Consider the following 12,528-nt stretch of genomic DNA (forward strand, 5'->3'; position numbering starts at 1 on the left):
TTAACCAGTTTGTCCAGTCATATTGAAGGGGAAGTTAGAGCAAAATATCGAAAATGGAAGTAATGATTTTACTACTCCACTTGCATTAATATTGATGAATACTATTTTAATTAGTTTTCACATGATTTTAATATTAGACATCTTTATTATTTCTAATGTGAGTATTGGGTAGTTATTTGCCTATATACCCAAATACAATAGTGAAACAGTAATCTCTATTAACCATATAAAAGTATGGGAGACCACCAGTCGTCTTTGGCCAATGTGCATACAAATCCTGGATGGCTGGTATTGTGAAGTCATTCAGCCCAGGTAGTGACCAGTTTCTTTCATTTGTCCTGGTTTTTAATCTCTGAGAAGTAACCCCCTGCCAATTGCTCTCTCTGAGAGTATCTTCCCTATGCCATGCATTAAGAGTGTTAGTGGGGATTTATTGTTGGGAAATGTACAACTTTCCTAGTCCACTTCCTAGTAACAGTTTTTTTTTTTTTGGAATCTGGGGGTTATTTTAAAGCTGAAAAATTCAAAGTGTTTTACTTTTAAGTTTGGGAGCATGATTTCTTTAGTTGGTAGTGTTTCATTTGGAAAAGTTGTATATTTCATCTCTTTTTGCTTGTACCTTTACCAGTAAATTTATCTAAATTTCTGTTTGAGACATAATTCCTGAACCTGGCTTATTTTTCAGCTCACTACACATTTTTCTTTCACAACTGAAGAACAGCTACCTTGAATTCTAAAACAACAGGTTTGGGTGGAAATGGCATTCCTTAATTTACTTTTTGCCTCATTGTTCAATCTCTCAGCTTGGTAAATCTTAATGGTTCTTTACTGTATTGAGCCTGTTCCAATATTATCTATTACATTTTGGATTCCAAATGCTATTGGTTTCCCACCCTTTAACACCTAAAACTACATTTCTCTCTCTAGTCCTTTTCATTTCTGCTATCAAACAAGTCAATACTTCCCAAAGCCCTTCTTGCTATCTTGCTAATTGAAACAAGTGACAACTACCATTTAATTTTAATATTCTGATATCCACTCTTTTCCTCTAGGACGAAAGAATAAGTCAACCTTCCAAGCTATCATAATAACAGTTTTACCAAATGCTTTGCCACTCAGTAACATGGTAATAGGGATATTCATATTTCTACCTACCAAAATCAGTTACTATGTCACCCATTATCTAAGTATAAACAAATGCCCATTTTTTAAACTTTTATTATCGACTACTTTACTTTAAGATAACACTATCTCTATTACTTAGTGTAAACTAACCATTAAAACTCCAAAATACATAATGGTTCGAAAACAATAGAAGTTTTTGTCTTGCCATTGATCAGTACTGAACTGAGCAAATAGGTTAACAGGTCAAACTCTGATGAAGTCATCCAGGAAATTAGAACAAAAGATGTTCTGCTATTTCCAACAAGTGGTTGTCAAGACTTCCTTTTTGTTTTATTTTTCCATTTCAGAACTTCTAGGGGAAGATGAAAGTAGGACATGCATTGGCGGTCTTTATGGGCCAGGCCAGGAAATTATGTATATGATTTCCATTCAAATTCCTTTGGCCAAAGTGTATTCATATGGCCACACCAATGCAAAGAAGACTGAGAATTTTGCATAGTTCCTAGAAGAACAGAACATGGATTTTGATGAGTAGACAATAGTCTCTCTCACAACCTGTCTCTATGATCTGTCTCCACAAAACTCCAACCTTCCTCTCTATCTGCTGAAGATTTTCTACTTACTTCACTGGAAAAAGAGACATATCAGAAGGGAGCTTCCAAAAGGCTTGTGCCATCAATTTATCAACCACATCTGTACCCAAAAATTTATCAACCACAACTGTACTCTTGATTTTCCACTTAGTCAAATGAATGAACTGGCCCTGCCCTTTTTTAAAGTGATCCCATTTACTTAGGAATGGATCTCCCATTCTATCCTGGTTTATGGTTTCTTTACCACAGTATCTCCCCAGTCTCTCTTGTATCATCAATTTCTACACATCTAGCTAATCTTTCCCATTTCAACAAAAATATATTTCACTAAAAATAAAACAAAAGTCTATTTAATCCAAACCCCCCTTTTACTACTTTACCATTTCTTAATTCCTCAGTATAGAAAATACCTTTAAAGAATTTTCTATACTCTCTATTTCTATTCCTTCTCCTCCCATTCTTTTCTTGAACTATCTTGCATCAAACTCATATTACTGCAATCAGATAAGCATAATTCCAGGATCTATTCGTTGTTTCACTTGACTCAACCTATTAGTAACAAGTGATTGTTCTCCTGGAAAACACCTTTGCACTTGGCTTCTAGGACACTCTCTCTTGTTTTGCTCCTGTCTCTGACTCTTCTTTCTCAGTCTTCCTTACTGAGCTTCAGGCTCAATATCAATTTTCAAACATTTCATTCTTAAACCACTTTCCTCCTTCTGTTATCTCAAACTCCAGTGCTTTTATGACTATCTTTTCATTTTCCATCATGGCTTAATGCTCTCACTCTTTTCTGTTTCCGGGTTTGACACCATAATCCATCCTTATAATCATACATTTCAAAGTCTTTTCTCTTTGCTATCTATATTTAATTCCTGGAATATTGCTTCTATTCTTTTTAATATATGCATATATATAATATATATGTAAAATATATATTATATATACATATTACATATAATATATATACATATTACATATATGTATATATGTGTAAATTCACACCTCTAGTCTTCACTGTTCTCTTAAACTTCAAAAGGATATGTCCAATGATTTTCTAGACATGCCTACTCATATATCTTATGAGCTTCTCAAACTTATCATGCCTAAACAAAGTTCCTGCTCTCACACCATCTCTCAGTCTTCTACATTTCAGTGTATACAACGTTATTCTAACAATTCAAGTAAAACCAAGAACAGAACGGAAGGAAAGAGGGAAGGAAGTAAGGAAGGAAAAGAGGGAGGGAAAGAGGAACAGAGGGGAGAGAAAGAAAGACAAAACCTGTCAATCTAATCTTCTTTAATTATACAACTTTTGCCAGCTGGAAGTATTTTCAGAACCTGCCCCCTTATAATGAAATACAGGGGAGCGGGTATGGGTCAGTGGTTGAGTGCTTGCTTCTCATGTACCAGGTCCTAGGTTCAATCCCCAGTACCTCCTAAAAAAAAAAGTACATCCAAACCTAACACAAAAGTCCAAGGCACCTTTTATTATATCTGGCTATTTCAGCAAAACCCTAATTGTGTCTCTGTTTAACTCTTTGCACCCACTGGTCTATTAGCAACACAGATATGAAATAAAACCCTGTAAATGTAAGTCAGCTTATGTCACAGTGCTCTTTTAAAAACTTAGAGGTAAGTCTTTGCACTCAGAACAAAATCCCTTAGGGCTTTGCAGAGAACATCCACAGTCCTTCTCTTTGCTTATCTCCACTCCCTTTTATTTTTGATTACATTGTTCCAGTTTCATTGTTTTTCTGAGTTTTCCTCAAAAACATTGGGCTTGCCTAAGGCCTTTGCTCATTCTTTTCCTTTTGCATGACTTCTTCCCTCACTTCTTTGAGTTACCTGCTTAATCCTTACCTGAAGGTACTTCCCTAAGCATCCTACATATAATACCACTACACCTCTTTGCCTTTATCTTATCCTACTTTTAAGCTTCTTTATAGAACTTTTTATTATTTGTCATGGTATATATTAATCTCTTTTTGAGAGTAGGGTTTTGTTTTATTCACTTTTATCACACATATAAGAGCACATGGCATATAGGAGTTGTATCATAAATATTTGTTGAATATTTGAATGAGCATTGATGTATTGGCACTTTCCAAAAATTCCAGAAAACATTAGCCAGCTTTGACAAAATATTATATATTTAAAATTCTCCTCAAATAACACATTTTTATTTTTTTTAAAGATTTTTAAAATTTTTTTATTTATTTCTCTCTCCTTCCCTGCTCTGCCTCCCCCCCCACCCCCTCCCCCCAGTTGGCTGCTCTCTTTATCCTTTTGCTGTGTGTTTCTTCTGTGTCTGCTTGTATTCTTGTCAGCGGCATGGGCAATCTGTGTCTCTTTTTGTTGCATCATCTTGCTGCATGTGCGTTTTCTGTGTGTGTGGTACCACTCCTGGGCAGACTGCACTTTTTTCGTGATGAGCGGCTTTCCTTACAGGGCGCACTCCTTGTGCGTGGGGTTCCCTTATGCAGGGGACATTCCTGCATGGCACAGCACTCCTTGCATGCTTCAGCACTGCACATGGACCAGCTCATCACACAGGTCAGGAGGCCCTGGATTTGAACCCTGAACTTCCCATGTGGTAGGCAGATGCTCTCTATCCATTGAGCCAAATCTGCTTCCCAACACATTTTTAAATGAAACAAAAGTTGATACTCAAAAAAAGAATGGCACCCCCAAACTTATCACCAAAATCTGACAAAATTTGCTCAAAATAATGTTTTTCATAAAATTGTGAGGGACTATGCCAGCTGTGGTGAATTGAAACTGTATATACCCCAGAAAAGCATATTTTTTAAAGTTAATCCATTCCTGTGGGTATGGATCCATTGTAAGAAGGAACTTTTTGATGAGGACAGTTCCATTAAGTTGTGACCTACCTTATTAAGGATGAATATCAATCCTCTTACAGGAATGCTTTATAAACAGAATGAATATGGAAAGAAAGAGAATGCCATGGAAGCAAGAAGCTGAAATAAATGATACCCGAAGAGAAGGATGTTCACAGATGCTGCCTGTGCCTTGCCATGTGGCAGAGGGGCTGTAGATCATTGACATCCAGTCTTCAGGAAGATAGCATTGCCTTCCTGATTCCTTGATCTGGATATTTTTCTCTGCTATAAAACTTAGGCTTGTAAGCCAATAATTTTCATTGTTAAAATCAGTGCATACCATAGTATCTGCTTCCAGCAGCCAAAAAAATTAAAACAGCTATTAACAATAAAATCATTTTATTTTATTCATAAATTCATTGAACATATTTTCTACAAATATATTTTTCCTTTAAATGGCCAATGCTGAGATTTAGATGTTAAAATTTGAAGATATGGCTTTAAGAAGAAAGTACTCTTGTACCGAAACCCCAAATGATCTACTCTTGTACATAACCTTCTACGTCTAAAGCACATTAAGAGTAGTAATCATAGAAAATTATCTTAGAATCATAGAATGTAGAATAATGGAAAGGATGACTAGATATCATCTAATTGAATCCCTTCAACCTGCAAAATAATAAACCAAGTCCAGCTATATTGTAACTTGGTTAGGCCCAACAGGCTTCAGAAATAAAACACAGCATCAGAACTAGAATTCAGGCTTCCACACTCCTGGCCTTGTGCATTTCAACTACTTCACTAGGTCTCTTCTTCAAGCTGTGTATTTGTGTGTCCTTACTGGACAAAGCAAATCCTCTTAACAAGAATATAGGTACACATATATCTGTTATCTTAATTTACATAATTTTGGAAAGGTGATTTGCATTTTATTTGTTACATTCTAAAGTATCTAATTAAAATGTCAAGTGGGTGAATTGTCTTGTATGATTTTGTTCTTATATATCTCTTAATATAGAATGATGTATGGAGTTAATTTTGTAATTGTACAAAATGTGAAGTATCAACTCACCTCATCTGTACCTTTATATTTAAAATCTAAGGTCTATCTTTTCTGAACATAATAATACAACCTTTATATAAGTGCTAAACTTTGATTCTTATTAAAATTCCTCAAAATTAACTCAAATCCAAAGTAACATATATGATATTAACTATCACTTCCTTATGAACAAAATCATAAGGGATTATTTTTCCTTTATCACTGAAAGTCAAAAACTGTAAGTCTATTTTCTTTAATGGAATATATGTAATTTGAGTTCAACAGGTTAGGTAAGAAGAATTTCAGGATTCAAGAGAGGACAAACTAACATTTAAAAAATGGGGTTTGGGTAAAGATTTTTGAGAGTAGAATAAAAGATGGGGAATTTTTTTTGAAATTTAAAATTAATGTGAAAGTACTGTTAATGTAGGGGATTTGTCATCTGAGTATCCAAACTTAGGAGCATATGCACATACATAGAATATAACACTTAAGATATATTGTTATGTAAACACACGAAGTGCAATTTCGAGATTGTAGGTTTGGTTAAAGAGTGAACAACAGACTATATTGCCTAAAGGTTAATCCACAGATATCTTCAAGTTACAAAGGGATTAGTTTTGCACTGTAGTGTTTGTAGCAACAAATGCCAGTGTCTGCTTACTTTGTTTTGATGAATATATAGATGAGCATAAAATTTCAGCTCTACTGGTGATGAAATTGTGGCAGACTTTGCAAACATTTGTCATTGATAATGGTCCAGATGTAATTCCAGTGCTACACATGATTCGGATCACTTGTGCCTCCCATTGAAGGCCAGAAATTTGGGGGAAAACTTACTTTGCAATAATGGTATGCCCAGCCTGGATTAACACTGTCTGTGACTTTGGTCATAATAGAGAGTCATTGATGATACAGAAGGCAGAGACTTATGGGACTCAAGGGTCTCATTAATTGCTTTACAGAAACATGGATTTTATTTACCTTAACTACAGCAACCATTATCTAGCATTCCTAAAATTGGACTATCCTGAATTTAATATTCTCAAATTAAAGTGCCTCCTTTTTATGTGGTTTCACAGTTCTGGAAAACAAGTCAACATTTTATTAAGGGGCATCTGTTTGGAAATTCTCCAGAGCTGAAGTTTATATTTTGTTTGACAGTAAAGTTGTAGTTATGAGGGCTTTACATCATCCTGAAACCAATTAGCAAGTACATACACCCACTCTCAGTTTAAGAGTAACCAGACTACTCACGAGGGAAAGCAATCTTTGGCCTGGTTGTGGGAAGTGCTGTTGTACATCTTCAGACTTACATTTTTAAATATGGAAGAAGAGTTGGGCGTAAAATATGATGTGGGGTGGGTAGAATTTCCTACAGGATGATTTTATTAGCATTTTTATTTGATTTATCAGATACCGTTGTATTATACTGAGAAAATAAATTAAAACCTTTCACCACTTATATGAACATTATTTCTAATCCCAGTTTTCATTCGAAAGCAATCTCAAAGGTTACCCTGCTCAACTGATCCTGTCCTAGAACTCCTTCCACAGTTATCCACTTCCTCCTTTACTCTCCTTTCACACACCTTTATGAGAACAAATAATACATGGAAATTTACAAAACTTTTCTCAACCATATTGTGAGTTAAGTCAGGGCAGATTCCTTATCCCATTTATCCTTTATCGCCAACATCTAGCTAAAAATTTAGCTTGGAGTAGTCTCTTAAGAAGTGTTTGTTGAAGGTTTACATGAACAAACATTCTAATTGGCTAGTTTCTTACTCATCTGTCTTAAATGTGTACATTCCGATTACTTCATAATTGAGTAATATATTTAATAGCAGTTTTTAGAGCCTTCAGCAATGTGTTGTGATATGACATCTGAATTGTTGTCATCAACAGTAAATATTAATAAACATGTACTCTTTCTAACTCTGGATGGTATATGCATTGCTGAAGGAATGTGGCGTTTTTCAGTTGAGTATTTGGGATATGGTCTTCATTTTGCTGCTCTTTGCATGGGGGTTGAGTTCAGGTAACCTATTTTATGTCTCTTATTTCTTGTTTATAAAAGGAGCAAAGGAATTTTGTGGCCTTTAGAAGCCAGAAAAGGCAAGGAAATGGAGGCTCCCTTAGAACCTTTGGAAAGTAATAAAACCCTGCCAACATCTTGATATTAGCCCAGAGATACTAGCTCGACTCTGACCTACAAAATTATAAGGTAATATATTTGCACGGTTTTAAGTCACTGTATTTTTGGTAATTTTACAGCAGCAGTAGAAAACTAATATACCTTCTTGCATTTCATCCTGAAAATTACCTAATTCTATATTTAAATATATCTTATGTTTAATCTCAATAATTGGGTTTGTTTAAAAGTAAGTTGCATTTATACCAGGCATTTCAGTCTTCCAAATTTATGTATTTGATATACTTCAGAAAAACATCGCAATTCACTGTTTGAACAAAGGATTTTATAACTAACTCCTATATTCCTTTTATACAATAGAAATCAAAGCCTGCAAGAGCTCATGCCATTTACTTTAGTCAAAATCTGAATGATGCATTGCATAAGTAACAAACATAATAGAGCCCTCACATTGTAATCTGTGTAGATGTATGCTGTGCTTTGAAAATCAAATATTGTTCCCTTTGACGTTTTGACAAGTAATTTCGACAACAATATACATTTGGCTAACTCATGAATGTAGTATTTCTCGTTCTCTGGATTGTGCAGGGTTTGCACTATGCTAAGAATGACAACAATTACAGAACTGACTTGCATCTGCCAAGTGAACAGATGGTCTTATAGTTTAGAGGAACAATAGTACAGAAAGGAAAGGCAAAGAGTTGGGGAGGGGGAGCTGAAGTGGGGAGATTAAAATCTTGCAATTCAAAATAGCACCAATAAAAGTTAAGAAATATACAACGATACTTTCTAATTTAATATTAAAAAGTCAAGAAAAAGAGGGAAAGGTCTTGCTTATTTTACTCTTCCTGCACGTTGATATTGAATCTGATTCCAGTGTATTGGAGACCTAAAAGCAATGTAATTATAATGTTGACACTTTTAATTATGGAAATAGCTATTTAAAGTATTTTAAAGTGAATTTGATACAAGATGATATTTTCTTTTAAATGACTACATGTTTTCCTTTTTACTGTTATTTTATCATGGAACAAACAGCATATGAACAACTAGAACTAGGTCTTCATCTTCATAAATCTCACATATTTTAAACTGACACCCTTTGTTTTCATCTCTTTTATCTCCTTGAGAAAAGAATCTGTCAGTTACAAATGGGTGGGATGTGGATGCATGCCCTCTTGGAAAGATCTTCACTTGTTTGTGTGTATTTGTTCTCACTAGTAACTGCAGCATTGGTCCTACTTTCTTGTCTTGAAGAGCCTAAAAGATATTTGATGTTGAATTTTTGCATTTAAAAATATTTAAGCCTATCAACCTATAACGATTCCCTGACCTAAGCTGTTCTAGCATAGAAAAGGGAATTGTTGTCTGGGTTACATTGAGGTAAAAGGCTGCTAAAGTCTTAAGGAAATGATTTTAATAGTACAATTATAAAAAAGGTGCTGCCATCAATTTAGCAAATATTCCACACCAATGCAAGCTGTTAATAATAAGGAGGTATATGGGAATCCTATTTTCCATCCATGATTGTTCTGTAAACCCATTTCTCTAATAAAAAATAATTTAGATAATTCTATTCTTTGCCTTGAATTATAAATATTTTGCTATCAGAATATTTAATTAGATATTTAATGACAAAATTAATAGTAATATCTCCTATTTATTCAATATTTTGTTAGGTGCTCCCCTAATATTTTATTATACATTATTTCATTTAAAACTTGGTGACATTACCAGGTGGATACTATTATAATACCCTTTTTAAAGGAAGAATGTAGCCTTTTGAAGGTTGAGAGATTTGCCAAAATCACACATTTATTGAATGGGGAGTAAGGATTAAATCCAGATATATCAATTCTTAATGTCTTACATTGGTTAGGGCAAGCTAGCCAGTGATCAATGACAATGGAAAATACAAAAATGTCAGTGATTTGTACAATTGATTACTTTTCAGTCCTGTGAATGTTGAGAGCTGGTCTTCATTTCTGCAGGGAACCTCTCTCCTCATGTACAGCCCAAATTATTTTAGTTTTGGTACTCAGCTATCCCTTAGGCAGGACCTCACCTTGGTCTATATTTCCAAAGGAACAGGAGGGACATGGAGGAGCACCCAAGAAAGGATTTTACAGGCCGGGCCTGGTTTTGACAAAATCACTTCTACTTGTATTCCTTTCAAGAAAACATTACATTTAATATCAAATTTAATATCACATGGATACTTCCAACCTCAAGGGAGGCTGGGATTGTATTCTAGGTGTTTGACCAAAGAGAAAGGGAAATTTTAGTGGACAGTTGGATATCTCTTTTGCACAACTCTTTACTGTTTTTATTGGTGTATTTGTGAATGTTAAGGAGCTTTCTGATTGGAGCAAGTAGTTTGTGGATACCATTTAGACTATTTGTCTCAGTCATACCTAGCCCCCAATATGGAATTGTAATAGCCTTTGTCCTGCTCTTCTTTACCTCTACAGACTGGTGATTGACTCTTATTGTTCAAAGGACTCGCTGTAACCTAGATTCTCTATGTCAGATTGGGGACATTTAGAGTTTTGGGAAATGATTAAAAGGAATTTCTTTTGCCTTCAGCAGTGTCATATAGATTTTGCTTACTATTTCGTAGGGTTTCCTTGCTAGAAGGTATACCTAGGTGGTATATATACCAAAATAGAAAGAGGTCAGAAGCCGCTGAGCTATTTTGGACTACTTGGAATGTGAGAAAGGCAATTTGCAATATTGCCATGAATATGGTGGTATCGAAAAATACATAATACCGCGTTTTCATCATTGTCCTCAAATAAGATATTTCATATAAATGCGTTTTCTAAACTGAAAATACAAAACTCAACTAAAAGTAGATATATTTTTAAAATGTATTACATACTTTCTTTAGAATTTAAACTTTCCAGGAAGTCTTAAGTTTGTAAGTGAGACCATCTCTTACTATACTATTCTTTAAAATGTTATAGTACTGCTTTCTGGACCTTGAGATGTGAGTAGGTCAGTGCCCCTGTCTTAATTGGCCACAGATTGCTCTGTGTCTTGAATTTTCGTTTCTATTTTTACAATTTTTCCTTGATTTAATTTATCACATTTTCACCTTTATGTGTTTCAGATTTTATATTTAATAGCTATCATATTTCACATATATATTATATATTAAATAAATATATGAATTATTTTTATACATTTCCACAAACCTTTGCTATAATTTCTTGCTAATATACCTCCCCTGCGATGAAGGGACAGCTGACCAGTCTGAATCATGTTAATGGTAAGGATCTAAAATTAAAACAATTATCTCCTTGTAAGGCTTCCCTATGGGTGTCGAACACACACAATAGAACATGGGTTTTGCAACAACTATTTTGGTCTTACCATTTGTCTCTTATCCTCATCTGTGTATTGAGGCTGGTAGAAAAGTAACATTTAAATAAATGTAAAGTAACATTTAAAAAAACGGCAGATTATTTCATAGTTCTAGAATTCATATTAGCAAAGTCAGCCCAGTCAACTGCAAAAAACCTTTCAGCTTAATTTTTTCAAATAATTTCAATATTATTGATCCACCTTTAATTTATTCTCTCTGCTTTATTTGTTTATCTGTATTTTAAAGTATAAACTGCACGTAGACTTCTTGTTAAGGGACTATTTTCCATCTGTTTGTGTGCCGATTGTTTAATAGGTTTTTTTTTTAACAAAATCAACTCATATTTGATATTTACAATGACCTTCCTCTACCCCCCTCACATAGAGTTACTCTGAGGTACTTTTGTCCTATTTTTACTCTTTCATTATAGGTTTTTCAAGTCAATGGCTATTTCCTTTGCAACAGTAAAAAAGTATCTAGTAATATTTTTCCTCAAAATGGAAGCTACTTTGAAACTTAGTCTTGTGCATTTTCAATCAATATCTAGCCTTCTTATTGTAAAGAACATTTTAATATTGTCTTAAAATTAAATGCTATGGTAATTGCCATACCAAATTATGGTTTTAGTAAAGGGTCAGATACACCTAAAAGGTGAAGAAAATGCATTTAACAATCCCAGTCTTAACCTCATTGACACTTCCTCCCATCTGTAATATCCCACCTTACATTCAGGCACACCTCTCCCGACTATTATGAAATTCTCTCTAGAGAATTCCTGATGTCAATTAATAATTAGTAAGAACTGAAAAATAATAATTGATGCAATGCTCAAGTACGAGGCATTCTTTTTTAAAAAAACTTTGATAATACATTTTATCTAACCCAGTATACCCTAAATATTAGCATTTTGACAACTAAAAATAGTTATTTTACATTTTTTTAAGAAATAATGTCAAACTTACAGCTTTTCATGTTCAGCTGTTTGTTATAGCACTCTATCAATCATATCTATCAACTACTTCTCTCTATCATCTATTTGCAAAAATAATATAAAATCAATGCAAAAAACTCCAATATAACCCTTACACAGATACCCACTTTTTTACAGCTTTTGAAGTTCAGGTGTTCCTTATGGCAGTCTATCAATCATCCATCTATCTATTGATCTATTTACCTATCTATCTATCATCTATTTCTCTCTATCTCTATCTCCATCTATATAATCTATTTTCTAAACATTTGAGAGTAGGTTGTGAACATCATTTTGCATGAATATTTAATATATTGATGTATATTTCCTGAAGACAAGGATATTCAATTATGAAACCTCACCAAGTACGGTTATTCAATTTGAGAAATTTAAATGCATTGATATGACATTACAGCATACTGTCTATATT

This window comes from Dasypus novemcinctus, chromosome 3 (genome assembly GCF_030445035.2).
Source record: "Dasypus novemcinctus isolate mDasNov1 chromosome 3, mDasNov1.1.hap2, whole genome shotgun sequence".
Lineage (NCBI taxonomy): Eukaryota > Metazoa > Chordata > Mammalia > Cingulata > Dasypodidae > Dasypus > Dasypus novemcinctus.